General features: G+C 45.1%; 1 protein-coding gene and 1 long non-coding RNA gene across 2 annotated transcripts in view; one reads left to right on the plus strand and one right to left on the minus strand.

The window, feature by feature from the left end:
* The window catches only part of SCFD2 (sec1 family domain containing 2), a 439,667-nt gene that overhangs the window by 338,120 nt on the left and 73,688 nt on the right, over positions 1 to 27,859 (plus strand). The window lies entirely within an intron of this gene.
* LOC309863477 lies at positions 278 to 27,071 on the minus strand. Its single transcript, XR_014311071.1, has 2 exons — positions 26,273 to 27,071; positions 278 to 399 (listed from the first exon to the last, which is right to left on the minus strand). It is a non-coding gene; the product is annotated as an uncharacterized lncRNA (long non-coding RNA).

Below are 27,859 nucleotides of genomic sequence, written 5' to 3' on the forward strand. Positions count from 1 at the left end.
TCTGCGTGACCCTCGGGGCCCGGCGTTACCCTAGGAGCCTGGTGTCTCGTTTGCACCTCTGGCGGTGTGTCAGGGGGAGCCCGGCAGCAGTGGGAATCCTACTTTGGTCTACCCTTTCCACCTCGGGCTTCCGGTTGGTCCCTCTCCCCTCCGGCTCGCTCTTTCTGCCCGTTCCCTTGGAGATGGAGTCGAGAGAGAGATGTGCGTCCCTCAGAGAAGGCAGTACAGGGCAGCTTTCAACAAACGTTTCTTGGGAAAGACTGAAGGAGATGAAAGGTTTGGGAATTAGCCATGACCTTTATTTCTCTTCCATTTTACTGAGACCAGGCATGAAGCTCATTACACAAGTGCTCCTCGAACAGCAGTGACTCCATCTTGCTTCTTGCTTTTAAGAAGCACCTAGAAGGGAGACACTGGAAACACAGTAGTCACTCTATGTGGCATCCCTTTGCTTCCTGTCTTACAATAGGGATTATTTAGGGCTAAGTTAACTCCTTCTCCAGCAGCAGATGTTGGTAGGATCATTAAGGCGGTAGATATCTGTAAAGGTTTTTTAAATGTTGCTGACAGGATAAATATGTTTTCTGATAATATGCAGATCCTCCCATTCTTTACTAGTGTTAATGAGGTGAGTTCCTTTGCGTTGTCAACAGCGAGGGCAGAAAGGATGTCAATGTACGTGGCTCTGTAGAGTCTCACAAGCAGACAGGACTGGGGGGAGGGGCATGTGTGTGGGAAAGTGGGGCGGGGGAAGGGGGAGAGCTGTGGAGACAGAGCGCAGGCCTGGCCACCCAAGGCTCTGGGGGAGCGCGTGGCTGAGCTGTGTTTACTAGGTTCTCCAGCTGGGTTCCTGGGTCTCAGGGGCCACATCACCTCTAAGTTCCTCACTGAACACTGGGCCCTGCAGCCCATCCCCCACCTCTGCCAGGTAGGGACTCGGTTGCCAGAGAGTTTCATCACCTCATCCAAGGTCACTACCAGCAGGGTCAAAAGTAGAACCCAGTTCTCGGGCTCTGAGTCCCCTGTTCTTGCCACCCCCCACCATCACTGCAGGGTGGCCAGGGACAGGGTTAGATGGTGGTGAAATGCTAGGGCTTTGCCAAAAAGTGAAGTGGTAAGGCAATGTGAAGAGAAAGTAGGGATCCTCAGACTCTGATCACAGCCCATCCAAAATGTGTCCAGAATACCGGGCTTTCTGGTATATCCTGTGGTAATCCGCTGCCCCCTGGGTCCATTCAGGGGACTCACTGCCTGAGGGGGCTCCCCCAGCCCGCCCCCCCAGGGTCCCAGGAGTGGCCTCTGAGACCGCCCACTCCAAACCCAGTTGTCTCGAGTTGGGCCAGTGTCAGGATAGGGAGACAGATTGGGGGATGGCGTGCAAGGCACATCGGTGCCCCCAGCTTCCCTCACCATGGCATGGTCAACCGACCCACAGTTTGGGCCACTTGTCATCTTTTTGACACCCCCACCTCTCTCCCAGACTTCCTTCTGTCCTCAGCTCTGTTTCTGACGGCATAGCTCTTTCTCAGTCAAGTACAAATCAGTCTAGGAATAATTTTAGTGTCAGGAAAAAAAAAAAAGTACTGTCTTCGTTTAAAAGAGCGTAGATTGTGTTTTCACCAAACAGCCCCCTGGGTCCCAGCCCTTTGCCGCTGTCCTTGTTCCTCTGGTATTCTGGAAGCAGTCATTTTGAGGAGAGAAACAGCATATGTGAAAAATTACATGGAGCCTGTAAACACACTTAAGGCCAAAACATAGAGCTGCTTTTAGACATTCATCCTACTGAGCCACTGAAAGTATTTGGATGATTTAGTCACAGCACGTAAATAAAAGATCTGATTAAGGGGAAAAAAATACGTAAGAAAAACACACACATACTTTTTAAGGCTGCTTGGGGACAGACATATACATTTTTTAAGTTTGTACCCTACCTCATTCCAAAAGGATTTAAGATAGCTTCGGGTCACGTGTTGGCAGGTAGAATGATCTGAACTCAATGTTTTAGTGCCAGCCTGATTTCCTGCCTGCGCAAGGCTCCCATTTCCACAGCTATAACACCACCCCAGGTCCCAGAACCAAAGAGAATTTCAGGTGCCTCCCTCACAGGGCAGCTGGGGGAGGGAGTGATGCCAAGTCACCTTGAGGCTGGTTCTGTTCAGATGTGGCGTGGTGATAAGGAGGTTCTTAGTCTGTCTCCAGTGCTCCATTCCTTTTGCCCAACCTGATCCCAAGTCCTATCTCCAGGACAGTGTTGTGCACCAAAGCTGAGTCCTTCCTCAAAAACCTGTGTGATTTTCCTCATTCTCCAGGCTCCGGAATCTTTCATCCTCTCCCTAGTTGTCTTGGTGGTAGGGGTTCGATCTTGAGCCCTGATCCCCGAGGGTCTCCATTGAGTCCTAGTCTCTCTTCCTAAGGCAGCAGGGCAAGAATGTGGATTTGGAAATCAACAGATCTGGGGATAAATCTAGAGTCTACCTTTTGCTATCCTTACAACCTTGACAGCTTACCTAGCCTCATTTCCATACTTCAAAACAGGAGGGATCATGATAGCCGTGGAGGTTTTTGTGGGGGTGAAATGAGAGAATACCTACAACAGAGCCTGACACATAAGAATTAGTGCGCGGCTGCCATTGCTATTAACTCGGGTCTCCCCATGCACGGTGGACATCAGTCGCAAACCTCCTGAGCCCCCAGTATTGTCGGTAAACAAGCTTCCTGCAGATCTGCTCAGTCTGCCTAGATGCCCTCCCAGACCCCCTACTGAACCTTCCTCCTTCCTGCAGCCCACTCTCTGGCCCTCGTCAGTATGATGTCCTGATTCTGCACACCAGGGGCCTGCCTTGCTTGGCTTACCTGCAGGCACCTCTGCCTCATGGTCATGTGGGTGTGTCCAGGCTCTCCCACGCTCTCCCTGCACCCCCACCCCCACCTCAGCCCTATTCTGATGGAAGGGGAGGACGACGTAATGCTTAAGAGTTAAAACAGTGGGCTTTTCCCTCAAGATCACTGTACGTCTCCCTTGTTGGAAAAATTCATGACTTATACCCTTGATTTTTTTCATTCATTTTGAAACTACCAGCCACAAGGGTGAGCAAGGTAGACACGGTGCCTGCCCTCAGTGTATTTACACTTTAGGAAGGGAATTGTCTCCAGGGCACAGAGTCTACATTTGTCAAAATGACAGGGTTCCTCCCCTTGCTCAAGGTGCTTCAGTCCTCTGAGCCTCATTTTTCTTCGTCTGAAAAATGGCATCATGAGAGTCTCTCCCTGTGGTTCGACAAGCAACCTCAGCTCAGCCCTCTGCGGGACCCCGGAAGATAGTACACAAACTGCACAACCTGTTTGCAGAGCCCTGAGTTAGACAATTCAGCTGAAGTAGTTAAAACGAGGCCGGCACCTTGTAGGTGCACAAGAGCAAGTTCATCGTCATGGTAAAACAAGGCTGACAGAACACGTGGGGCCTGCGGATCCCTCCATCTGTTGGCAGCAGCTTTGTCTCCTTAGAAACATGTTTGTGGTCATCATGAAGACCGCTTTCTTATGAACTGTTGCCAGTTCCTTCTTCAGGAGCTGCTGAGAGGTAGGATGTTTCTCTTCCAAGGGGATAATAAATGAGCGTGGTCAATGTTCCTGCTGCCGGGAACGACTGTCTGTGAGCCGTGTCAAGAGATTATCCGAGAGCACTGGGATGGATGATAGATTACTGGGAGGCTATTTATAAACGAAGCAATAATGGGGAGACGTTGAAGGAGGTATGAAGGATGCGGGGGAGGGACGGACGGGAGGCGACGCCGGAACGTTAACAGCGAGGGCAGCGGAGGAGTCAGAGAAGGAGAACAGGACGGGAGGTGAACAGCTGGACCGGAAACACGCAAGCAGAGAGGGCAGGACTGGGGCTCTGGGGGGTGGGGGAAAGGAGCACACAGGGAAGGAGAGGTCATGGTCAACACCCAGAAAAGGCTGAAGTTCGAAAAAACAAAATGCATCAGGCAGGTTGGGAAGAAGGTGGAATGACAGAAATGGAAATTCAGGGTGAAGATGATTCAGTGCAGAAATGGAAAACGCACATTAGATTATGTCTATGTTATATAAGCAAAGGAGCAAAAGTTTTGCCTGACAGAAATTGCTGAGCTCCTCTGAAGTCACTACTATAAACATTCCATGGTGGTTTGATCCACTCCCACACCATCTTTTTTTTTTTTTTGCATTATATTTGGAATGGACACACTAGGGAAACTTCTAGAGTGTCTTTATTATAAGTCAAACTTCTAAGTTATAGCATTTCAAATACAGAAGTAATAATACGATATGATGATTAATACCGTAAAGGAAGTTATAGTATGGATGAAAACAAAGCGAAAGTCATAGTGTTACTAAGACTATTTACATGACCAATCCTTCGTAGAATTGGTGGATAATGGCATATCTGTCTCACATCATAATCCTTTCACTAAATGGATGGATGTAGTGTGGTTTTTATTTCAGCGAAAAAGATTAAAGGACTAACCAAATAATCCACAAGTCATTTGCAGAACTAGTTCCCTGGTCCATTCTTACAAGTCCTGCCGGCTCTGTTCATCCTTCAGAAGCAAAAGGTCAAGGGATTAGACACTCTCCGGTGAGAGTCCAGGCTCCCTGAAGTGTGAGCTTTATAAACTGGTCTCTTTGAGGTTTCATTTCCTCCTTCTGCAAAATGGAGCTACTATTACTTTTTCACCAGGATTATTGTAACAGCTAGAGATAAAATATATAAAGCATTTGGAGCAAGTAGATGGTCAACAAATTTTAGCTATTATTTTCATGCAACAGAAGATAGCAATATATATATCTTTAGAGTCAAGAAAAGGCATCATTGCATTAGCAAAAAGGGAGGGGGAATAGGGTAGCAAAATTAAATCAAAGAAGAGAAAAAATAATCACAAGAAAAAAGCATGCTGGTGTCAGTTTGTTAATGGCGAAGAGAAATAGATTCCTTTCTTGTCTCTGGGTCAGTGTGCCTAAATGGAAATCAGTACAGAAACGGAGTAAATTCAGCCACAGACTCCCTGAACTGCTATTAAAATGGAGGCTTGGCATCTCTCATAACATATTTTAATATGCACCTTAAGGTAATAAGTGGAAAGCAAACTATAAGTGTGACACAGATAGAAGACTGGTTGTTTGGTGTTGGAAAACCTGGGAATCAGCAGCAGCCATACCCTCCTGGACGTGATGGTCTGAACTTGAATCCCTTCCAGAGCCCCAGGACACACAGGCCTCCTAGGTATGTTTGGAACTAGTACGCTGGATAGATGGGGCTCATCAGGTCCAATCATAAAGCAACCCATTCTGTTTCCCAGTGTTCCTTTATTCAGTAGGGGTCTAGTTATTCCCCTAGCCCTGCATGAACATTTGAGCAAGTTCATACCTTTTCTGGTCACCCTTAGGAAATGCAGTCTTAATGTAGTCACTGGTATGTCCAACCCCATGTAATAGTCACAGCTTCATGCCTGAGGTCACCTTAAGGCTTTTTCTCTCTCCCAGCTTCAAGGCTGCCTCTCTTCCCTCCTGCCAGGCTCCTCCTCCTCCCGCTTCTCCTTCTCCACTCTCCCTGCCCCCCCAGGCCCCCCATCTTCTTACTCTCCTCCTCCTCCTTTTCCTCCTTCTCCTTCCCCTGCACCCTGTCCCCCCTCCTCCCTTTCTCCTTCCTCTCCCCTTCCCAGAGCTGATAAACCAGCAGTTTCCACCCGCGGCAAGGTTAGAGTTCAGAGCCATAGGAGAGGAGTGAGGGTGAGAAAGTCCTCACCGTCCTGACCCTGTAGAAAGCCAGCATGACGCTGTCTGGTCACGGTCCATGTCTCAACCTGCTTGTTCTCTCACATGCACTTTGGTGGGGTCTTTGGAGACACCCACGTTGCTGGTGACTCCGTCTCTTCTTTCCTCTGTGTGTGGAAATGCCATTCTCGCTATTCCCATTGGCCAGTTTGATGAGAGGCAGTTAACTGCGTTGTGGCACTTATTTTTTGATTTTGATAAAAATAGGTAGCCATGAGCCCTCACCTCCTCAGTTCACAATATAGAAACCATGAAGGGTAATTCAGGTAAATGAAAAGAGAGAGGTAAGGAAATCTGAGCAGAAATACTACTGGTTGGAATTAGTTTGATGATGAACTTATCATTTATTCCAATTTATAGGAGGCTCTGATGATATTGGAAGATTGTCAGTCCCCAGTGGAATAAGTCCCCCCTTCTCAGATGGGATGCCCCACTGCCCCATGAGTTCTCTTTAAAGAGAAGTCCTGTAGAACAGCATGGGGAATATAGTCCATGGTATCGTAATAGCGTTGCGTGGTGACAGATGGCGGCCATGCCTGCGGTGAACATGGCCTTGAGGTGAATCACTATCACACCTGAAACCAATGTCAAGTTGTGTATCAACTTTACTTAAAACAACAAAAAAAAACAAAAACAAACAAACAACAACAACAACAACGACAACAAAAAACCATGGGGAAATGCTATAGAAACTTGTGCTCTGGGGATCTCAAGAAAAAGGAGAGCAAGATCTTGAAAAGGGTTGTCTTGAAGAGAACATTTGTGAAGAAAGGGATGGCCATTGGAAATGAGTTAGCTTATCTGTATTTTAGGAAAACACATTCTAATATAATGAAGAGAGAAAGGGAGTGATGCACTCATTCGTTTTAAAATCACTTCAAACTATTAGGAATTTGCATCTAAGTTATAAAGTATTATGTATCAAGCTCTAAATTCTCACCAAGTACTAGGTTGAGCCACAGGAAATTGTGATTTTATAATTTTTTTGGATGCTCAAATGTTGACAATTTCATCTGGTTCAGACTTTTTTTTTTTAATATTTTACTTATTTATTTGACAGAGAGAGAGCACAAGCAGGGAGAGTGGGAGAGGAAGAAAGAGGCTCTCTGTCAAGCAGGGAGCCCAATGCAGAACTTGATCCCAGGACCCGGGGATCATGACCAGAGCTGAAGGCAGTCCTTTAACCAACTGAGCCACCCAGGTGCCCTGGTTCAGACTTTTCTTAACCTCTCATCATTAATACTGAATTCTAACTTGTAGTTCAGAAATTGTAAAACTTAGATTAGGTACATCTCTAATCCCACAACCAGACGCTAAGCTTCTTGCAATGAGGAAGGGACACTTCCTTTTTTTGCATTCCCTGCGTACCCAGCACGCAACACTTGCTGAGAGAATACTCATTAAATCATATCACATACTCAGAGTCCTGCTTGGACTTGAGCCATCAAATTATTAGCCACCAAATGGCAAAATTAGTTCCAATCATTCCCTTGATACACAAAGTGGAAGTTACAAAAGTTTAAAACACCTTACATGGGATGGATCAGCAACTTCAAGAGAACCTAATCATTTTTCCCCTCTCAACTGCCCAGGGAAGAGAGAAGGACGGGAAGAGGCAGTATGTCCTCCAGGATGCAAAGAGGGTCACCTCTGGAGGGAAGAGATTGGGTGCAGCCTCTGGCCTCAGAAACCTAACCAATCGGGGGGGGGGGCAGCCAGAGCAAGCCAGCCTCCCTGTGCTCCTCTCCTGATGTCAGGCAGGGACAAGAACACAAGCAGAATGTCGGGAGGAGTCGTACGCCACTTCTGCCCACTCGGTGTCTAAGGAGATATTATTTCTTGGCGGTTGCTTCGGCATTTTTAAAAAAATCCCAGCCCCAGCAGGCTCTCTCTGGTGTCTTTCTGATCTGACTGGAAATTCCCAAGTGTGTTTATGGCTTTGTTCTAGAATGGGAGAACATAGTTGGAATTGCGCACTGTCATCTGTTGCATATTTGGCGAGAGTGCTTTTTTTTTTTTTAAGATTTTATTCTTTTTTTTTTTTTTTTTGACAGAGATCACAAGTAGGCAGAGAAGTAGGCAGAGAGAGAGGAGGAAGCAGGCTCCCCACTGAGCAGAGAGCCTGATTCGGTGCTCCATCCCAGGACCCTGGGATCATGACCTAAGCCGAAGGCAGAGGCTTTAACCCACTAAGCCACCCAGGCGCCCTGGCGAAAGTTTTTTAAAACCTAACTCGACACTAACCTGCTAACTAACTCTGACCTAGAATTTCAATCAGATATTTGGGTCTTCTAAAATCATAAAGTCTTCAAAAAAAAAAAAGTCAAAACTCACTTGATGTTTGTGTTTTTACTGTTCTAGTACAAAGCTATTTGCATCTGGCATTTTGAAATCTTCTAAAGGAAGTTTTTCAGACACTTCGGGGGTGTGATTTCTTAACAGACTGAAACTACCACGGTTTAAAAGGCATTCGATGCCACTCCAGAACACCCTCAAATTTATCAACACCAAAATCCCCAAAGTCACAAAGCCCATATTAGCATTTCATTATAAATGCCTTTGGGATCCTCTGTAACTTGAAAGTTTCTATTTTCGTATTTCAGATGAAGCGTAAGGTTTAATTAATAAAATATGGGGCTAAGTATCATGCCAAATGAAATAAATATTTATTGGAAATAACTAAAACAACTTTGCTGGAGTAGAAAGTCCTAAAACCATACTCAGAGGAATGCTGAATACATTCCTATGTCTTCACAAACACATGCTGAATATTACATCCTGCTCTCCGGAGCTGGGTGGGAGCAGGGCAAGGATTACCCCTAATGTGAGGAGGCAGTCACACAGTCGAACAATATTAAATAAGCATGTTATGATCAATACCCTTAAAACCCCAAGAGAAATTTTAAAACTCAAATTGTCTGAGGCTTAGCTGTATGGTTCCCAATTAACTGAGCAAGTTGTGTTTTTAAATACCCATGTCCGGCTGAAAATTCCCCATAGCTTTTTTTAAGAAGCTATAAAAAGTGTTTCTGGCGACAGAATTCACCTTAATAAGTTTCAGAAGGTTTTGATAGTTCATTCACACTTTAGCTTATAAATGAGGTAGGCAAGAAAGCAGAATCATTTTTCCCAACTTCTGCAGGGTTGGGAAGAGTACAAAATCCAGCTGCATTTCATTAAAGCAATTTTGGTAAGTCCAAGACAATGCATGAGGAAAAGAGGACTCAAAAGTCAGTCCTTGGAACCCAGGGTGACCCATGGTACATGGTTCTCTGTGCCTCTCTCCCCCTATAGCAGAGGCTAGACCATGTAAAGCATCTGCTGACCTAAGGGTTTATCACCGATGATTCCACAGCAAGGACTACTTAGACCTGTTCAGTCATTATAAGCAATTTCCCATTCATCTGTCCCATGATGGTCACTTTTAGTTCATATGGACCCTGACTTCAGAGCATCTTAAACCTTTGCAAGCTCTTTTATGAGGCTAGTCCCATTAGAAAGCATTTGATTCCAGTAACAATCACCTTGGGGCTCTTTTGTTTCCCTGATAAAGAATGAAAAGCAGTTGGGATTCTCCTACCAGTGTTTACAGGGTGCCCTTGACAACAGTGGCTTTGTGGCACAGTGCTGAGGTCATCATTTTATAAAGCAGACCCAAAAGGTGCTCTTAGAGACAAGACAATAGTCAAATTCTTCAACTGGCCATGTCCCTGACTTTAATTTTGTACATGTTCCTTCCTTTTATTTCAATATTAATATTTATCCTACACGGCTTCTGCCTCTCCCAAACTAAGAGTTTTACAAAAGAGCTTTGAAGTAACTTACCAACTGGGGTCAAGGTTACAATGTATTTCACTGGCTTCCTGTTTGGGGCTGGGTGAGGCAACAATGAGTAGGCCTAAGACCTGCTTTCCAAGGGCCCTGATTTCCCTCGGTCATGCACCACAAGGCCCTCTAGCCGCTTTGCAAAGCAGTGGTAAACTAATTACCCTGTTTGCGCAGTCTGTAAACTAGGTAGCATCCCTACCAGGGGAGAGAGTTTCTCTTAGGAATGCAGATGATGTTCAACAAAGGAGCCTAAATTCTCCAGGAGAGATGAGATCAGATGGACCATCAGTCTTAACAAGGGCCGATTAGCAGGCTAGTGTGCTAGGTGCATTTCTGAAGCAAATAGGAATGTTTTTTTCCATGTTCCAAACACCAGAACCAAACCAGAGAAAAGGAGAGGATTTGGGACTCCGTTTCCTCTTAATTTTCCCAGCAGAGGTCACCACTTCCACGATGTAGATGGGTTCCCAGGTGTTAGGCAGGTTAGTTCTATAAATTACACTAGACAAATTATTGAAAGGAGCCCTAGGTTTCAGGAACTGAGAACAGACCCTCTAGAAGCCACTTTGTCCCGTAGAGGAAAGAAAAATAGCAATTATTCAGAAAATGTAGGTCATTCAAGCAGTTTAATATAGATGTCGGTATTTGAGATAAGTCTCTAGTAAATGGAACACACTTTTTTGGAGCATTTGTGTGTGCACACTTACAACCATGATTTTAAAATTATTTTTGCTACTTTAAAATATGGCTTTTCTTCCATTTAGGGTATGTAACCCAAAAGAAGCGTCATAAATATGATTTATTGCAAAATTCTGTTCTACTATGATGTTAGTTGTATCGACCTTTGAAACTAATTCTGTAGGCATTGAAAATGACAAGTGTACATGTTGAACATTGGAATTTAGTTTTATAGGATGTGATGCTCTTGATTTGATTTTATAGGCTGTGAAGCCCTTAAGTGGCTGGCCAGAGTTATCATGCCCTTTGGTTTCTTGTGAACTTCTTTTTTTTTTTTTAATAAAGATTTTATTTGTTTATTTGATACAGAGAGAGATCACAAGTAGACAGAGAGGCAGGCAGAGAGAGGGGGGAAGCAAGCTCCCTCCTGAGCAGAGCCCAATTCGGGGCTTGATACCAGGACCCTGAAATCATGACCTGAGCTGAAGGCAGAGGCTTAACCCACTGAGCCACCCAGGTGCCCCTCTTGTGAACTTCTGTAGACTCTTGTCTGGCAAGCATCCAGGATTTATGTGAAAGGCATTGAAAGAATACCTTGTATAGGTTGAACCATAACATTCTCAAAAGCGTTTACAGTAAAGCAAGGGATCAAGGGGTTCACGCTGGAACTCAATAAAAATACCTTCTTTAAGAGAGAACAGGGAACCATGATCCTAAATAGTGCCCAGTGGAAATCCTTGAAAATGGATTGTCTAAAAAACATTTGTTGCCCCACATGGATCATTATTTTGACTATTTCTGGCATGTAAGTCTCCCTAAAATAAGCCGGGATGAGGTATAGGTAGAGAATAAAGGTTGCTGCTTCTGCCCCAGTGGACGTCTATGAGCACAGTTAGCTGGTTGCTGAATCATTTTGAACAGTAGAGAGCAGTAGAGGAGTGTCGGAATGCATAGCTGGCCAAAAATCAAGATGCTGGAAAACAAACTAAAGGCATGTTCTCTTAAAATGATGTGCAGTTTCTACTGACTGGGGAAGACATTTTTGAACTATGCTGTAAATGTGTCCATTTTCACAGAATGGGTAACGAACATCCAGATGGGAAGCTATCAAACAGGAATGCCAGTATCTATACTGAGAAGCTGCTGTTACAAGTTAAAGCTCTTGACTTTGGAAGAGTGGGAGAATTCGGTAACACGTTCTGTACAAGCTTCAGGTCATCCATCATTAACAACTCTAACCTAGAGCCGGTCTCAGACTAGTCATCTAGGAGAATCACCAAAGTCAATGTCGTTCCTATGAATGACAGTTTATACTAACCATTCACGACACTGGCATCAGTTCACCAATAAATGGGTCTGTCATTCACTACGTGGTCAACAAGCCCATATACATTTACAATACAAATCTCTTTTCTTATTGGCCTTAGTAACCCCACTGGTGTGGTAGTCAAAATGCCTGTGATCAGTATCACTGTGGCCAGGCTTCCTCTGTGCCAGGCACCATGCAATTCACATCTGTTACTCTGTTTCCATTTCAAACCTGACTTTACTACTCATCCCAAACTGAATTCCTGGTGCTCCTCTCCGAAATAGAAGCCCATCCACCCAAGCCAGGAACATAATGGTCACCCGGGCTCCTTCCTTCTTCCTTATCTCCCACAACAAGTCCTCTTGATTCCGATCCTAAAACATACTTCGCCCCCATTTCCGTCTTTCCAGCCCCACTGACACACCTTCACCTGGATCCCATCATCTCACACCTGCACCACAGCGAAAGCCTCCAGCTTCTCTTGATCCTTCCAGCAGAAGTCTGGTCTTTATATTAGAAAACACGGATCAGGTCCGAGTTATTTCCCTGTGCGAAAACCCCTGCAACTGCTGCCCGTTGAACTTGGACTGCGATCCAAACCCCTTTGATGGCCCACCATGTCGTGACCATTCCCGCCCCGACTCCCGCCTCACGCCACACCCACTCCAAGATCTCTGAATCAGGCCCTTCCCACAGGCGGTTGCTTCGGCCTGAAGGCTCTGTGATTTGGGGGAGTCATCTAACCAGCCGGGCCTTGGTTTTTCTCCTCTGTAAGAGAAAGGGACCTCCCTGCTTCCTTTAAAAAGACTAAAGTTCTCCTGAGTTCATCTTTTAAGAAATTCTACCAAGCACCGATTCTGAAATGATACGAGAAGTTAGCCACATGCCCATTGGCAAATATTTTCCATGTACAATACAGAATATAAACGCTTTGAAATTGAGATGTATATGTTAACCAGCAACGTTTTCAATTAATAGAGGGATGTATATACCATGTGAGAAACCTTAAAGCTTAAATTACAGTGGGATAGGAGACTTAATCCTTAGAAAGTAAATTCACTGCTCTCTTACTAGGTTAGGTTCTGTCTGAACACACCAGTCACATGTGGGGATGTATCTAACTGGCATTCCAACCATCCTTTATTGAGAATACATTTTCAAGGTTCTCAAGGTTTATGTTATTCTCATCAGTAGGGCAGTATTGTCAGGTTTCCAATTTCCTATTGTCGGGCACCGAAACCAGAATTTGGGGCCATATTGCCTACAAACCCAGTCCACACCACCCCAGGTCAATCCAGTTCTGTAAGCTTCGTTGAGCTCCATAAGATACCTGCTAAGATCCAGGCTTCAAAAAGGAAATCTAGGGCTGAGCCTTCGGGAGGCCTCCCGGTGCAGCACGCAGCCCCAGATGCAAACAGGTCAGGTTGGAGGGCTGTAGTCTTTGGGGCAATGAAGTGCTCTTCTCAGTGTGGAGGGAGCAGTGGGAGGGACCAGTTATATTTGCTTGTCAAAGAAGAAAACAGCGTTCCAGGAAAGGGAGGTGGGGAGGCAGCAAACAGGACTGCAGCAGCAATGTCCTTCGGGGGAACAGGCAGGGCTCAAGAGGGTCTCTGGCCAGAGATGCAGCTGGAGAGAGAGGCAGGCAGTATGTTGTAAAGAAGCTGGTACGTCCCATATGCTCTTGGTAAGGTTTGAACCGCATCCTGACGTGCTACTAATAATAACCATATTAGGTAACCTCACAAAGTGCCACTTTACCTGAAACAACTCACCTAATAGTTTGTAGCTGTGATGGGGGCCATCTCTGCAGCCCTGCTGGGCATCACTGTCGAGCAAAGGAGACTTAACATTGCGTGACCCTGCACAAACCCCTCAATCCCTCGAACTCCGCTTTGTCATCTATAAAATGGGGATAACCGGTTTGTTTCGAGAGCTAACCAAGTGAAGAAATGTGAAAGGTTTAGTGAGCACTGTGTGTAGCCCCCCCGGGGGGGGGGCACCTGCTGTCATGACTGTCTTAGGCAGCAGAGTCCTAATCCATTGTTAAGATCAGATTAAGAAATGGAACAACTTAACCATAGTTGCATGTGCAGGCGGGGTCGGGGGTGGGAGTGGAGAGCGGCCATATCACCAGCTCCAGGGGACTCCCGCCTTTCCCTTTGCAGTCAGAATGTGCCCCTCGGGGCCAGCCAAGGGCTCTGAGAAGAACAAGACAGGAGGTAATCCAGAGACAAAGAAAGCTGCAGTCGGGGTAGGGGAGGGGTATCAGGGTGGTGGGAGGTTCCTAGTGACCGGTGATGGATGGAGTAGGTGGGGACAGTCAGGAAGTACGGGTGGTCTTGATCAAGGCCAAGGGAAGACACAGCCTGCAGGGATCAACTCACATCAGTGCCTCTTTCTGAATCTGTGTCTCCAACTTTCCAAAAGGCAAAATAAACCTGATTTTGGACTAGCCACATTTTCCCTATTAAGTGTGGCTCTCCCGCTCAGGAGTATAAAGGACTGGGATTGACTGTGGGCTCAGTATCACCTCCCAGGGAGGCGCCATGCCCAGACACATGGCGGGACCTGTGATTTGCTGTTGTAGCAATCTTCTGTCTAGCAAGACTCACCGTGCTCTTTCTGAATTAATGATTTCGATCACCGAACGTACCTGATTTTCAGTAAAACGAGGTACATAGAGCAGAGAAGCCTCTCAGCAGTTGTGGGAAAGTTCTTCATTTTGCTAATGTGTGTTTAAACGTACCTCATCACAGGGTGGGGGAGAGTGGAGTTTTAGGGACAAAGAAGAAGAAAAATCTGTCTGTGTATCCTTTTGTAAAGAACACCTCAGAACATCCTGAAAATGTTCTATCATCCTCCACCCCCTACTTCATCCCCAGCCCCTGCCTCTGGCAACCCTGCTCTGGGTCTAATATTCACATGTGCAGACTGGGGGATGGGGGGGGGTGCCAGCTCCCAGAGCAGACAGGTGGAGGGTGCAGGGGGCTTTCCTGTGCCCCCTGTTGGGTCCCAAAATAGCTTTCCTACTTTACCTGACTGTTAACTATTTCCAAAGAAAAACAGAGAGAACTTAATAGCTCACGTCTAGCTTAAATGCATTTTTTTATGGATTTTATTTTTGCCCCTTCTTGACCCAAGTGCGATACCTCAGATATGCCCCATTTTATGGGTAACCTTCTTCACTCCTGGGGGGCCAGAACCAGAGTGCTATCGCCACCTTGATACTCTTCTGGGGTCCCCTCTCTAAAGCACACATCCGAGCTGAGACCGATGTCATCCTGCTTACCCTTTATCCTCTGCTCCTTCCTTTTGTTTGTTCATTTTAAAACAAAATATTCCCTTGTATTTTTAAAAAGTTACTCAAAATAAACATCCAATAATTAGGACAAAAAATCTAAAAGCAAACTTGAGAAAAACAAACCATCTATACAATTTGATACTTCTACAATTACAATAATAATAATAATAATAATAGCTACCATTTATTGAGTCCTAGTCCTATCTAAATGCCATGCTACGTACATTATACGCATTGCTGTGTTTAATCCTCACGACTACCACGGAAGACATGTTACTTCTGGAGCACACTGGAGCAGCCTGGGCTATTTCAAATAACCTGACTCCCAGACGCTGAATGGAGTGTTTGTTGGCAATGCCCAGAGGCCTGAGAGTCAGGGAAACGCCAGGGAGCACAGTGGCCGGCGATCCGGGGGCCCATGAGTACACTCCCTGGTTCCATGTTGCCTTGGCCTGAATCTTGGTGGTTTCTGGAGCCGACCGCGGTGAGTGCCCTCTTGGCCTTGAGGCTCGCGGTTCCATTTCCTCCTCAGGTCGGAGGACTGTGTGCTTGACCCTGCCGCCCTCTCCACAGTGCTCCTTTCACGCCTTCAGGTCGTCTCTACGGGTCCCCACTGGCACTTTCTATGGCTTGGATGGACTGCAGTGAGCAGAACCGGTTTCATGTGGGCTCTGTTCTGTGCGTCTTAACTCTATCAGGCACAGACAGAAAATAAACAAGTGAAGACGAAAGAAATCCCCTGCATATGACTTTGAAATCAAACCCCGTTCCATCTCCTACATGACTGCAGGCTTCTGATCAACCACACTCCAAAAACCCTTCAGGGGCTTCTCCTCATCTGTAATAGGCAATCTGTTTCTCCTTCGTAGGCTGTCAGAATTCGCCGGGATAACCATGGCCTCAGTGTGCCGTACTCGCAAGCCCGAATCGTGAGGAAGGCTGTGTCAGTCTAATTCTCCCCATCAAATTCCTCTCCATTGTATGTTCAGCCTCCCAGTAGCTAGTAGAGAAACTCGCCAGTCATACTATCTTTATTCCCGATTTAAAGATCTGCTTCAGATCTTCATCTTTAACTGAGTGGACTAATCTAGAAGGAAACCTGATGCCCTCTTTTTAAATCTTTTCCTGCCAGATGCCTGAATCTTTCTTCTGGCCTGGGGTCTGACCCCTTGAGCTCAGTAGACCCCTGGGCACCCCCGCTACTATTATCCCCTGATGATACTGGATTGGCACTCCTCTCCACCTTTGGAGGGGAAAGGGGTTTGAATGCCTCTCTACCTTTGGGTGGAATACGGTAGACTCTTAATATTCTTAGGAACTAATCCAAAGCCCTTAGCCAGTGTTCAGGTTCACAAACGATGCTATAATAGCACATAATTTCTCCCATCGAGTGCAGTTAAGTGGAAAGGGCCTCTTCAAAACCTTAATGATGCTCTAAATATTGTACCAAAATATTTGAATTTCTTCTAAGAATTGTCGGATGCATACAACTCACGCCTCTCTCCACCTCCAGCAGCAGTACAAGGAGTTAATTCCCATGCGACAGTTGCCCTAAGTAAGATTTGCCTCCCCAAGGGACTTTCCGCTACTGCAGGCAGAGTAAAAACAGCAGGAGGATACTAGGTACGGACTCAGCGCTCACTGTGTGCACGGCTCCATGCTCTAAGCCTTACAGATGTAGCTCTTAAATTCCCGACAACTTGCAAGTTGGATGTGATTATTTTCCCCATTTCTCAGATGAGAAAACTAAAGCACAGAGGGGTTGAGTAACTCCCCCAAGGTTCCCCAGCTAGTAAGTAGTGGAAAAAGGATACCGATCCCAGCTGCCTGTCCCCAGAGTTAACGCCCAAATCTCCAGGCTGTCATCTTTCCCAGCGTGAATAAGGAATAAAGCTGGGATGAGCTGCAGGTCTGAGTATTTGGCTGGGCCCCCTTACTGTGAGTGGAGCCCCCGTACCTGCCACTGGTACATGGCATTCAAATCCCTGACTCTGCCAAGTGGTACATTGTCGCACATCTTAGGCATTTGTGTCCCTAGGAAGGTGAGCTTCTTCAGGGTCAGGGGCGCACTTCCTCTCTGGCTCATCAAGTTTTGTGTTTCTAGTGTGTGGCAGCCCCCTTCCCCTCCCCCAGACTTTTCCAGATTTCAGGAGGAGGTTAAGCTGTGGGAGGGAGATCTGGGTTCGGAGTCACTATTTCTGATTCCAGAGAAGGCTGGAGGGAAGGAAGCAACAATTTCCTATGACTTAAAAGGAGGAAATAATTTCTTACCTGTCTCTGGAAGACAAGGGAAGTGCCTCCCTGTAACAAATTCCCTTTATTGAAGCTGCTGGATCAGTGTTACTTAATTTAATAACAATAACACCCCTCAGCAGAAGAGCTGAAATTTATTCCCAGGGCTTTCTTTCACAAAGTCTTTTGCTCTAAATTCAAATGTGTATGAGAATAGAATCTTAAGAAAGCAGCGATTGTTTCTTTCATAATTCTTGAGCTTTCTATCCTTTTTACAAGTGAAAAGAAAAAGAAACTGTATTAAAGATGGTCCCTTTTAGAAATACGAACAAAGATTTTCATTTTTGCGTGTCGTCTTCCGTTCCAGGCTCAGAGTATTTATGTGTTTCCATGATGTCCCTGCAGCTCACAGTAGTAGAATAACTCCAGTAACACACCTCTGGAAAACTCAGAGGCTTAACAGGACTCAGAGTCCCATCTCACTCCCTCTGCATCTCTAACTCAGGTCAGCAGAGGGCTCTGCTCGTCACAGTCACTGGCGCCCACGGGCAGGATGAAGACACACACTTCCACCATCGCGGAGACAGGGGAAGGAGAAGCAGCAGATTACAGACAGGCCCTTCACACTCTGTAAGGAAGTACCCCCCGTTGCCTCAGCTCCTTCCCACCAGCCAAAGAAGTCCCATAGCCAGCACAACTTCCGGGAGGATGGGCTTATACATAGGCTGTGTGCCTGGAAGGACGGGAAATGGAATGTTCGAGAACAGCCCTCATGAACTCTGTAACTGTGTTATATTCTACCATGAGCTATCATTTACCAAGCCACTTTTCTGCCATTAAATAGTGAGGCCAGAAGCAATGAATTTGTATGATTTTGGAATATGTATTTGAATATGTTCTATGGTACCACCCCCGAGTGAGATCCCTTGTACGTGTGCACACTCATACCCCCCGCAACACACACACAGGCACCCAGACACACACATGGCAGGCTACCGACCCCCACACCAGCAACATCCTCCCCACCACTTTCCCGTCATGTTTGCAGCAAGAGAAATATAAATCAGAGGTCCTGTCATACCCACTCTCCTGCTGCTGGGTTCTTGACCACCTCTGTGCAGACTTCCTCCTTGATGGTAAAGAATTTATAACAGTATCAATCTTCCATGCCAGCCAGCTGCACAAATACTGAGCACACACACGTGCATACACTCACATATGCACACATCTGATCACCTGTTTGCCCTGAGGCCACAAATTGGAAGATGAGACACTCAACGCTTAGCTCAGCCATACACCCAAACGTGCTTGCATGTTCTAATTTGTTCCCACTGACACACAGGTCATTGTCATAAGTACCTTGTCTCCTCCCTGCCGCAGCCTTGGACTCTGTGCCTTTTCCCAAGAATGTCTCTTGGACCTAGCATTTAAAATGTCCTTTGCAGCTGAATGACAGCAGGCTGTACCTTCAGCCTCAGCATAGTGCTGGGGAATACAGTAGTGACGTCCAAAGGAGAACAGAGATGATTTGAGATGTGAAACGGGGGCCCAGGGAAGCTTGTGCGGCCCCTCGCAGGTTGTGCCGTTCCCCAGTGATAAAGTGTGGTCCATGAATCCGGGTCACGGGACCACTGTGGCTTTGGAATCGAATTACTGTGTATTCTGATCTTTTAGATGATAAAGTAAATGTCGGTTGGACACTAGAGCTACCTGCCCTGTAGCTGAATACTTATGTTTAATGAAAAAATTAGTTACTGCGTGGAACTGGCTGAGGTTCCTTCGGGATTGGAAGCAACTCAGCACCCGTGAGTCAGATAGGGAAGGGGAGGGGACAAAGCAGTGCAGAGCATGAGGGGACAGGGGGCCTCAGCAGCTCAGACCAAGCTCAGGAAACAGTGGTCAGGCTGGCCAACAGGGCAACAGAGAGTCTAAGAAAAGCCAGCAAGTGCTGTAGTGTGATGAGGACACGAGTCCATCTGGGAGCGGAGCAGGGGTACAGAGAACCAAACAACTTCCCCGAAGGAAGGGAAGCTGGGATTGGCAGCAAGTAAAGGACAGTAGTGGATGTTTGGGGCTGCCTAGCTTCTAATTCTGAGGCTGTCATTTGTTACCTGTATCTCTTTGGCAAGTTACTTAATCTCCCTATGCTTATTTCCTAATCTGTAGAATGGGATTAATAATAATACCTACCTCAGGGGGGATATTGTGAAGATTCGACAAAAGAATATGTGTATCTTATTATTATACATATCATATTCGTATGTTATATGTATGTAATATTATACATATTATATGGTATATATTGTGTATATTGCTTAGAATAAGAGCTAAAGCATAATAAGTACTTTAAAAATGTTAGTTTTCAGGGCACCTGGGTGGCTCAGTCCGTTAAGCATCTGCCTTTGGCTCAGGTTGTGATTTCAGGATCCTGGGATCGAGCCCCACTTCAGGCTCCCAGCTCGGCAGGGAGTCTGCTTCTCCTTCCCTCCTCTCCCTCTGTGATCTTTCTCACTCTCTCTCTCTCAAAGAAATAAATAAAATCTTTGAAAGATAGAAAGAAAAAAGGGAAGAGAGAAATTCATTTTCACAGGGGTTCTTAGAATAAGAGCCGAAGCATAGTAAATGCTTTAAAATGTTCGTTCTCACAGGGGTTCTTGGGCCCCAAATGCTAAATAGATTTTAGGACAAAGTCCCAGAAATAGAGGCAAGCTGGGGTTCCTTGTAGAAGAAGGCCAAGTCCACACACGAGAATCAGGAGGTAGATAAGCCAAGGTAGAAAGAGGTAGAATGTGCAGGAACATCCTTTTGAAGATGGTTGACAATGGAGATGATGGGCAACATAGACTAGTCTTGAAGGCATTATGCTGAGTGAAATGAACCAGTCACAAAAGTACAAATACAGGATGATTACACTTATATGACGAATCTAGCACAGTCAAATTCATAGAGATGGAAAGTAGAAGGGTAATTGTCAAGGCGGAGGGGAGAATGGAGAGCTATTGTTTAATGGGCACAGAGTTTCAGTTTCTCAAGATGGTAAGAGTTCTGGAGATGGATAGAGGTGAGAGTCGCACAACAATGTGAATGGGATATACTTAATGCCACTCAACTGTTCACTTTAAAAATGGCTAAGATGGTAAATTATACATTACACGTATTTTATCACATTTTTTGAAAACTAAGGAAGTTTGCATAAAATACGGACTTTAGTAATGATAATGTATCAATTTCGGCTCGTGAATAGCAACAACTCTGTCCTACTAAAAGTAAGATGTCAGTACGAGGGGAAACTGGGTTTGAGGGGTATATGACAAATCTCTGTACTATCTTCATAATTTTTTGGCAACTCTAAAACCATTCTATAAAATTAAGTTTGTTTTCAACAAATAGCTATAAAAGACAGGAAGAACCAGATAAAGAGCTGCTTTGGCTAGAGTAAGAGATAACTGAGATTACTGGAATGATCATTATGAGTCTAAAAACAGATTGTAAGTGTGGTTTTGAAGGTACTGTGGTGAGAAGGAAAAGTACCTAATATGGGAAGATCGCTCACAGTGTCCGCTGGACAGATGACCATGACAATGACCAGGAAGGGATTCAGGTCATCGAATGGACTTGTGCTCACACCAAGCCCCCTTTGCACATATGTAGAGAAAAGCTATATGAAGACATATCTAATCAGTTGAGCAGGTTTCAAATTCCAAATAAGGAAGGCCACTTAAACCCGTGTTCTTGGACATTTCCGTAAAGCAAAACAACAAGCAGACAATTAGGAACGCACAGAATGGTGGGGAGCAGAGCATGAGGCATTGGTCCCAGGGTTCAGAGGGTCAGATGGGTTTAAATAAGGTAAAGTATGTAAGCATGGCGGGACTGAACTGTCAAGTGTTGGTAGTGGGAATTAGATGTCATTTAAAAAATAAGATTTACTGTCTTAAATTCTTGTCTCTAGAAGTTCCTAAAAAGTCTTTATGAATCAGATCCAAATTCACCACATTTTTAGCACGCATGCGGCTCTGTATTTGGCATGTTTACCCGTGTTGTTTTAATGCTCCTAACTAGTAGCGTTATTACTGTAGAGTGTTATATGAACAAAACTAGAATCAAATCATTCCAATAATAAGTGACAAAAGAAGGAATCAAACCAGGATCTGCCCACCAAAACTATGAACGAATGAATTGTGAGCTTCCAAGCTCCTTCTGTAACATGGTCAAACCAAATGAAATCAAACCATGTATGGTGGTGAGGGGCTTGCCTAGAGGCCCGATGCAGCCCAACATCCTGGCGACAGGAGGAGGGGCAGGAGGCAGCACCAAAGAGCAGAAGGGGGCCTAGAAGAGCCCTTTTTACAGATCACGTGCCTGCTCCACCCCTACTGGTGCCGGGGGCCAGAATGTCAGCAACATTGGCATCATCTTGAACCACTGGACATGTACTGATTCTGACCCGTCGACGTGGGAAGAGGGTGAGGAAGCTGTATAGGGTACCAAGATGCACGTCATGGTGCAGGCAGAAGGATGGGGAAATGACGGGGGCCTCGTGTGATGGGGACAGAATGAAGGGAACGTACACGCAGCAGGAGGAAAATGAGCCTTGGGGCAGGGGTACCAGAAGGACCCAAGAGCCCGGGATTGAGCCATGAGGAAATAATGTCTTTGCTCTAAATGCAGATCAGTAATATGCTGTGAAAATGTCAACATTAGACCCCTCATATTTTTTACCTTCTATAGTCCATGTCATTGATTGGGATACTTTTAATGTGGCCCCCAGAAAAGGGAAGATATGCAGCAGGAGACAAGAATAGTGCAGAAAGGTGAGCATGAAACCTAGTCTTCTCCAGCTTGGCCTCTGCCACTCATGATGGTGATAGCACATAGGAGGTTGCAAGGATGTTGGTTGCAACATAGTATAAATGGCATTAATACTGGTGTGTGTGTGTGTGTGTGTGTATATATCTTCATGCAACCTCAGTTACTATGTGCGATTTTTTTTAAATGCATCTATTTACTACCATATATTTTGCCTTTGAGGTCAAGAATCATGTCGATAATGTCATCTTTGTAAGTACTAGCACTTCTCTGAGGCTTTTTCCATTATAGGACAGAATCTGAATTGATACAGTGCTCTAAATTAGAGATTGAGTTCACCTGGTGTTATTCTAGTGTGCTCAAGCGCTCATCCTAGACCATCCTGTTTCATGCTGGCCCATCATTAGAAGCCAGTGAAGGCTGGCCACCAACTACAGGAGTCCCCTCTTCCCTGCAGTTTTGCCTCCATAGTTCCAGTTACCCACAGGGAACTGTGGTGCAGAAGCAGATGACCCATCGTCAGAAGGTCAATAATAGCCTGACACTGTGTCACAGCGCCTACATTATTCACCTTGCTTCATCTCATCCCATAGACACGTTATCACCTCCCATCACCCTAAGAGGAGGAAGGGTGAGTACAATAAGATATTTTGAGAGAGAGAGAGAGACAACATTCACACAGCTTTTTTACAGTATGTTGTTATAATTGTTCTATTATTAGTTTTTGTTGTAATTTCTTACTATGCCTAATTTATAAATTAAACTTTATCATAGGGGTGTGTGTGTGTGTGTGTGTGTGTGTGTGTGTGTGTGTGAAAAAACATAGTACCTGTAGGTTTTGACACTATTCATGGTTTTAGGCATCCACTGGAGATCTTGGAACAGATTCCCTGTGGATAAAGGGGATGACTATACATCAGATAGGAGTTGGGAGTGAAAGATTCAAGGACCCCTCCTGACTCTGAGCCCATTTTTCTGTGACCCCTAAGTCTTCCAAGGTCAACGTTCTCTTTGCAATATGTAGTACTTGAATACTTCGTCTTCACATTGCAAACCAGTATTGTTTAGCATGAACCATTCAATTGATGACATGAAAACTCAAGCAACTCAGTTGAAACTCTTCTAGAATGTGCCTGGGAACACAGACGGAGATAAGCAGGGTGCTTTAGGGACCACTGGAAAAGCCTTTGTTTTAGGAAAGTGTAAGGTTCCTCTTAGTATAGCAAAATGTCTTTCTTTAATATTTTGGAAATGTTAGTCACTTCTAATGACTTAGCTCGATCAAATCCAACCTGATGATACATACATCCCCATCCTTCTACTAACTTCCTATGCCTTCAACCAGTCCTGAACTTAAATTTTAAAAGGGAAAGAAAAAATCCTGACCTAGTTTTTGAATCTTTACATGATGCATAGATAAAAATAATTTCTCTGCACTAATTAACTGAAAAGGCTTGGAACCCAACAGCTTGGAAGCTTTCCATTTCTAAATTTGGTAAGTGGTTCGCTTTAGGGAAAGATGTGTTAGTTTTAAATAACCTGTCGTTGAGCTTTTTAATGGAAATAATTCAATAAAATCTTTGTATTATTCTTTCCCCCAATTAATCACAAGAGAATAATGTAATTTGGGAAAAACAAATGTATGACTAATCCTTCACTCCAATGTCTAATTTTTCTTAAGCTGCTTTTGATTTCCATGTATTAAATTAACTAATCAGATAACTACACAACATGGGACTTTAAAGTTCTGCAGTTATTGATTCTTCTCTTGTCCAACTTATAAAATCAGAAAGCAACATCTTCTCCTGACCACCACCTCTGCTCTTATCAAAAGCCTATCTGGTGGAGGGTGGAGCTAAGCCTGAGAGAGAAACAGACAGCTGCTCATTGGGTTTACAGAAAAGACACCTGTCTCAAAGAAGACCCTTTCCCCTTTCCTTAAGAAAACCAAATAGACCGTCATGGCCAGAAGAGAGAGGATTTGAGTTAATCTGATGGACAGACTTTTGAACATAGTGGAGTTTGTAACTGTACCTTAGATGCTTTTTATCTGAAGGAACAGATAAGGATAAGGAACAAATGGGGAGTGGGGAGCGGATGGAATCACAAAAATGAAATGTCAAGTCAAGATCATGGGTACTCTCAGAAAGACAGAGTGCCTTTTGGAGCCTGGCTCCAAGAAACGAGGAAGAGAAGGCAGTTCAAGGACCTTATAGCAAATTCTCAATGCAAAAGAATTAAGTGGATATAAACATTTTTAAAGCAATGGGATGAGTGACCCCAAATATTCCTGCTGCTCCTCTGACCTTATGTTGCATCAGAAGAGAACAACAATAGCAGGCATAATGCTGACGGAGAGAAATGGTTTCTTTTTTCAATCCAGAAAGCAGATGAACTCATATGATCTCAGTAGTAACTTCTCTTGTAATTTTTCTTCTTGATCTGTGACCAGGGCATTTCTGATAATAAGTTGCAAACTGAGGAAGATACATTTGTTTTTTTTTAAGGGAGGGTAACTAAAATGCTTCAGCAGCCAATGGCATGCTTTTGGAGTTTTAAACTTGGCCAAACCCATGTTTGTTTGTAACTTCTTGATTTAAACAAAGGCAAAGTGTGTGTGTGTGTGTGTGTGTGTGTGTGTGTGCGTGCGTGTGTGCATACACATGCACACACAGGGTTCTGGAAGAGGAGGAAGGAAATCAATGAGCTTGTATATAAACAAGTCCCTTTAATGTAATTTTGAGGCCTGGGCCCTGCTTTTTCTTCTGTCTCCTTTTGGGATCTCATCTAAGCTTGGGACTTCCTTGCTATGTCCTCCATGGAGATAATGAATTTGGAAACAGAATGATCACAATGACCATGATAGTAAAATATTGGATAGTCTGTCCTGGGTAAAAGGGATTAGGCTTCATTTCTGGGGTGGCCCAATTCCAGCATCCGGGAAGCCAGCCTGGGGAAGGGGCAAGTCTCCCACCACTGATTATAGGAGAGAGAAGAGGATGGCAAGAATATACAACTTTTGCCTCCTTTCTGACTCTGTCTCATGGTCATGCTGGGTCCCCTCACCTGTCTTCATCAGTCCCAACACAGCCGTCATTTTAACATGTTACTTAAAAAAGAAGCAATAGGCAGGATGATGGCCACTGTTTGAGAGGATGGCCCAGGAACGTGATCTCTGCCATGTGACTCACCAGGGCAGTGTGTTCTGAGCTGCGTCACCTTCAGGCGGAAATACTCCAGTTTGTGGATTGAATCTATGAGGAAGTTCTTTTCAGCTCACTAAAAGGAATTGTTTAATGTTAAAGCCACTTGGCAACAAGGCTGATGGCCTTTTATGATGGCCTTTGATGCCAGGCATAAAAAGTGTTTAAGGGAAATGAACAGCTGTCAGAATTTCCTGCTTTGGGTCAGAGCATATGCTAGGGACCCTCCGAGGTCATTAAGAACTGTGAGTTTCCCTCACTGCTGCATCGGCCCTTGCAGCCCTGACCTCACTCCTGGAATCAGGGACCTGTAGAATTGTCCGTGACTTCGAAGCCTACCTTATCCAACCCCATACAGAGAGGTTAAGGGAGTACCATGTCCCCCCTTGAGCTCTTGTTCCACCCCTTTGAATGCTGCCCCCTTAAGTCTCAGGGGGAGAATTCATCCCCCCTTTCAAACCGGCTCCACCCCTGCTTTCCATCCATGGAACCACATCCACCCAGCTCAGAGGTACAGACGCACAATCTGCCTTCTTCTTCCTTTACCACCCACCACCCGCTAGTCACCAAAGCGACTGTCCTTTTATGGTGTCATTCCAGGCCTCCTTTCCTCATCCCACCAGCACCTGCGGTATCTCCCCCAGCCTGGCAATCATGGCCTTGGCGACATCCCTGATTCCAGTCGTACCCGCTCTGAGCCATGCCACAGACTATGCCCAGCTACTACCATCTACACACAAGCTCAAGGTTGGAAGAAGCCAGAGGATCCATCTTGTTCTGCTGCCTCTCTCTTGCATGATCTGTCGCTGAGACATTCCCTCTTTCCTCAGCCTTCCCTTTCTTAGAGGTCCCCAGTGTCTTATCTTGCCTGTAGGCCATGAAGTTCTCATGCCTTAGCTTTCTGTTCATGCCTCCCTTCCCATCTCCAGACAAGTCTGCCTGTAATTCAGCCTTCCAGCTGGTGTTTCACCAACACCAGCCGGTGAAGCTGGTCTCCCCAGTCTTCCAAGAACCTCCTTACACACTTCTGCCTCCGAGTGACTAATGACAGGTAATCAACCATAGCTGCTTTAAAAAACAAAAACAGTATCAGCTTACCTTATGTAAATGGTCCAGAGATAGAGCTGGTTTCCTCAATCTTTGTCCTCAAGAGTCTGGTTCTATCTTTGTTCTGCTTTCCTCCTGGTTGATTTCACTCCCAGATCACCCCCTCCAGCTAGTAGTAAAATGATCACCAGCAGCACCAGGATTATGTCCCCTGAGCAAACAATCATGGGGAAAGGAGAGCTTCTCTTTACCCATGATTCCTTTACCCATGGTTCCTTAGATCCAGTCCAGTCTCTCTGGACTGACCTGGATCATGTACCCATTCTGAAGCCTCAGAGGGGCCAGGTGCCTAGGGTTCTTTGATTAGCAAGTTCAAATTCAGTCCCACCTGACTCATAAGAGCTAAGGGTAAATTTGAAGAAAATCAGGGTGCTAAAAAAAAAAAGAAAGAAAGAAAGAAAAAAGAAAATCAGGGTGCTATTATCCAAAAAAGTAGGAATAGAGACTGTAGTCCTTCCTACTCCACAAAACACCCTTGCACACTCTCAGCTTCTCCTCCCTGACCCAGCCCAGGTACTACTTCTACCACTTTGTAACCAGCCTCTGTGCTATGACTCCTGAACTCCTACCATACTTGCTTTCTGGAGCATTCTAAGTCTCTATAAGGTGCTAAGGTCCTGGAAGGCTAAGACCCCATCTTATGCATCTTTACACCATAGTTTTCTTCATTGCACTTAGGACCTTGCTTTGTACAATTGATGCGTAAAAGATTTTTGTTGTGCTGGAGACTTGGGCTAATATTATTGGGCGTGTGTGCATATGCATGTGTGTGTCAGAAAGTGGGCCGAGGTGCATGGGAAAAGCAGATGTGCATCTCCATGGAAACGTCTCGGCAGGCAGCCCCCAGGCCTGGTGGCCACATGGTTTTGTGGGTGTTTGGCGATCTTGGAAGCCAGAGTGGAGACCTCCGCTGAGGGGATTTGCTGCGTCTCCACAGTAAGATGGTGACGTGACAAGGTGAGGTGAATGCAGGCCGTGTTGTCACTCTGACCTCCGTTCCAGCAGCGAAGGACAAAAATAAATAGACCAAAAGGCAAATCGGGGGAAAGAATGAGGACAAAGGGGTAAGAGAGGCATTTTTAAGGGAAACAAGGATATAAATTAGGAGGAAAAGTCAAGACCATGGTCAAAGGTGACAAGACCTCCTTGTTCTCAGTGAAAATAAGGCCTATTTGTTCTTACACTCTTTGCTTACAGCCCAGTTTTACCTGTTTTCTTCTGCGTGCATGATCTGAGTGTGTCTGTGTTTCGATTTAGCCATGTCTGTCTCTGTCTCCGTCTCTCTTCCTCCCCTCTCATTTACTGTCAGTGTTCTCTGGTCCAGTGACCCTATCCTCAGTAACTAGTTCCATATGTTTAATGACTTCTATTTGTAAAATAACTTAATTAACTAAGGTCATGTCATCTTGTTCTTGCATTCCTTCTAAATGGGAGGAATTTGTTTGGTATGGTTTAAGCATTTCAGAGAATGGAAAATTTGTCTGTGTCATATATGAAACAAGATCTTGTGTTGGGTAAAGCTGATCTAAAGAAGATGTTCAGGATATTTGGGGGTTAACTTTGGGTCTTGAAGAGTCT

The sequence above is a fragment of the Mustela nivalis genome (assembly GCF_964662115.1).
Source record: "Mustela nivalis genome assembly, chromosome: 4".
Classification (NCBI taxonomy): domain Eukaryota; kingdom Metazoa; phylum Chordata; class Mammalia; order Carnivora; family Mustelidae; genus Mustela; species Mustela nivalis.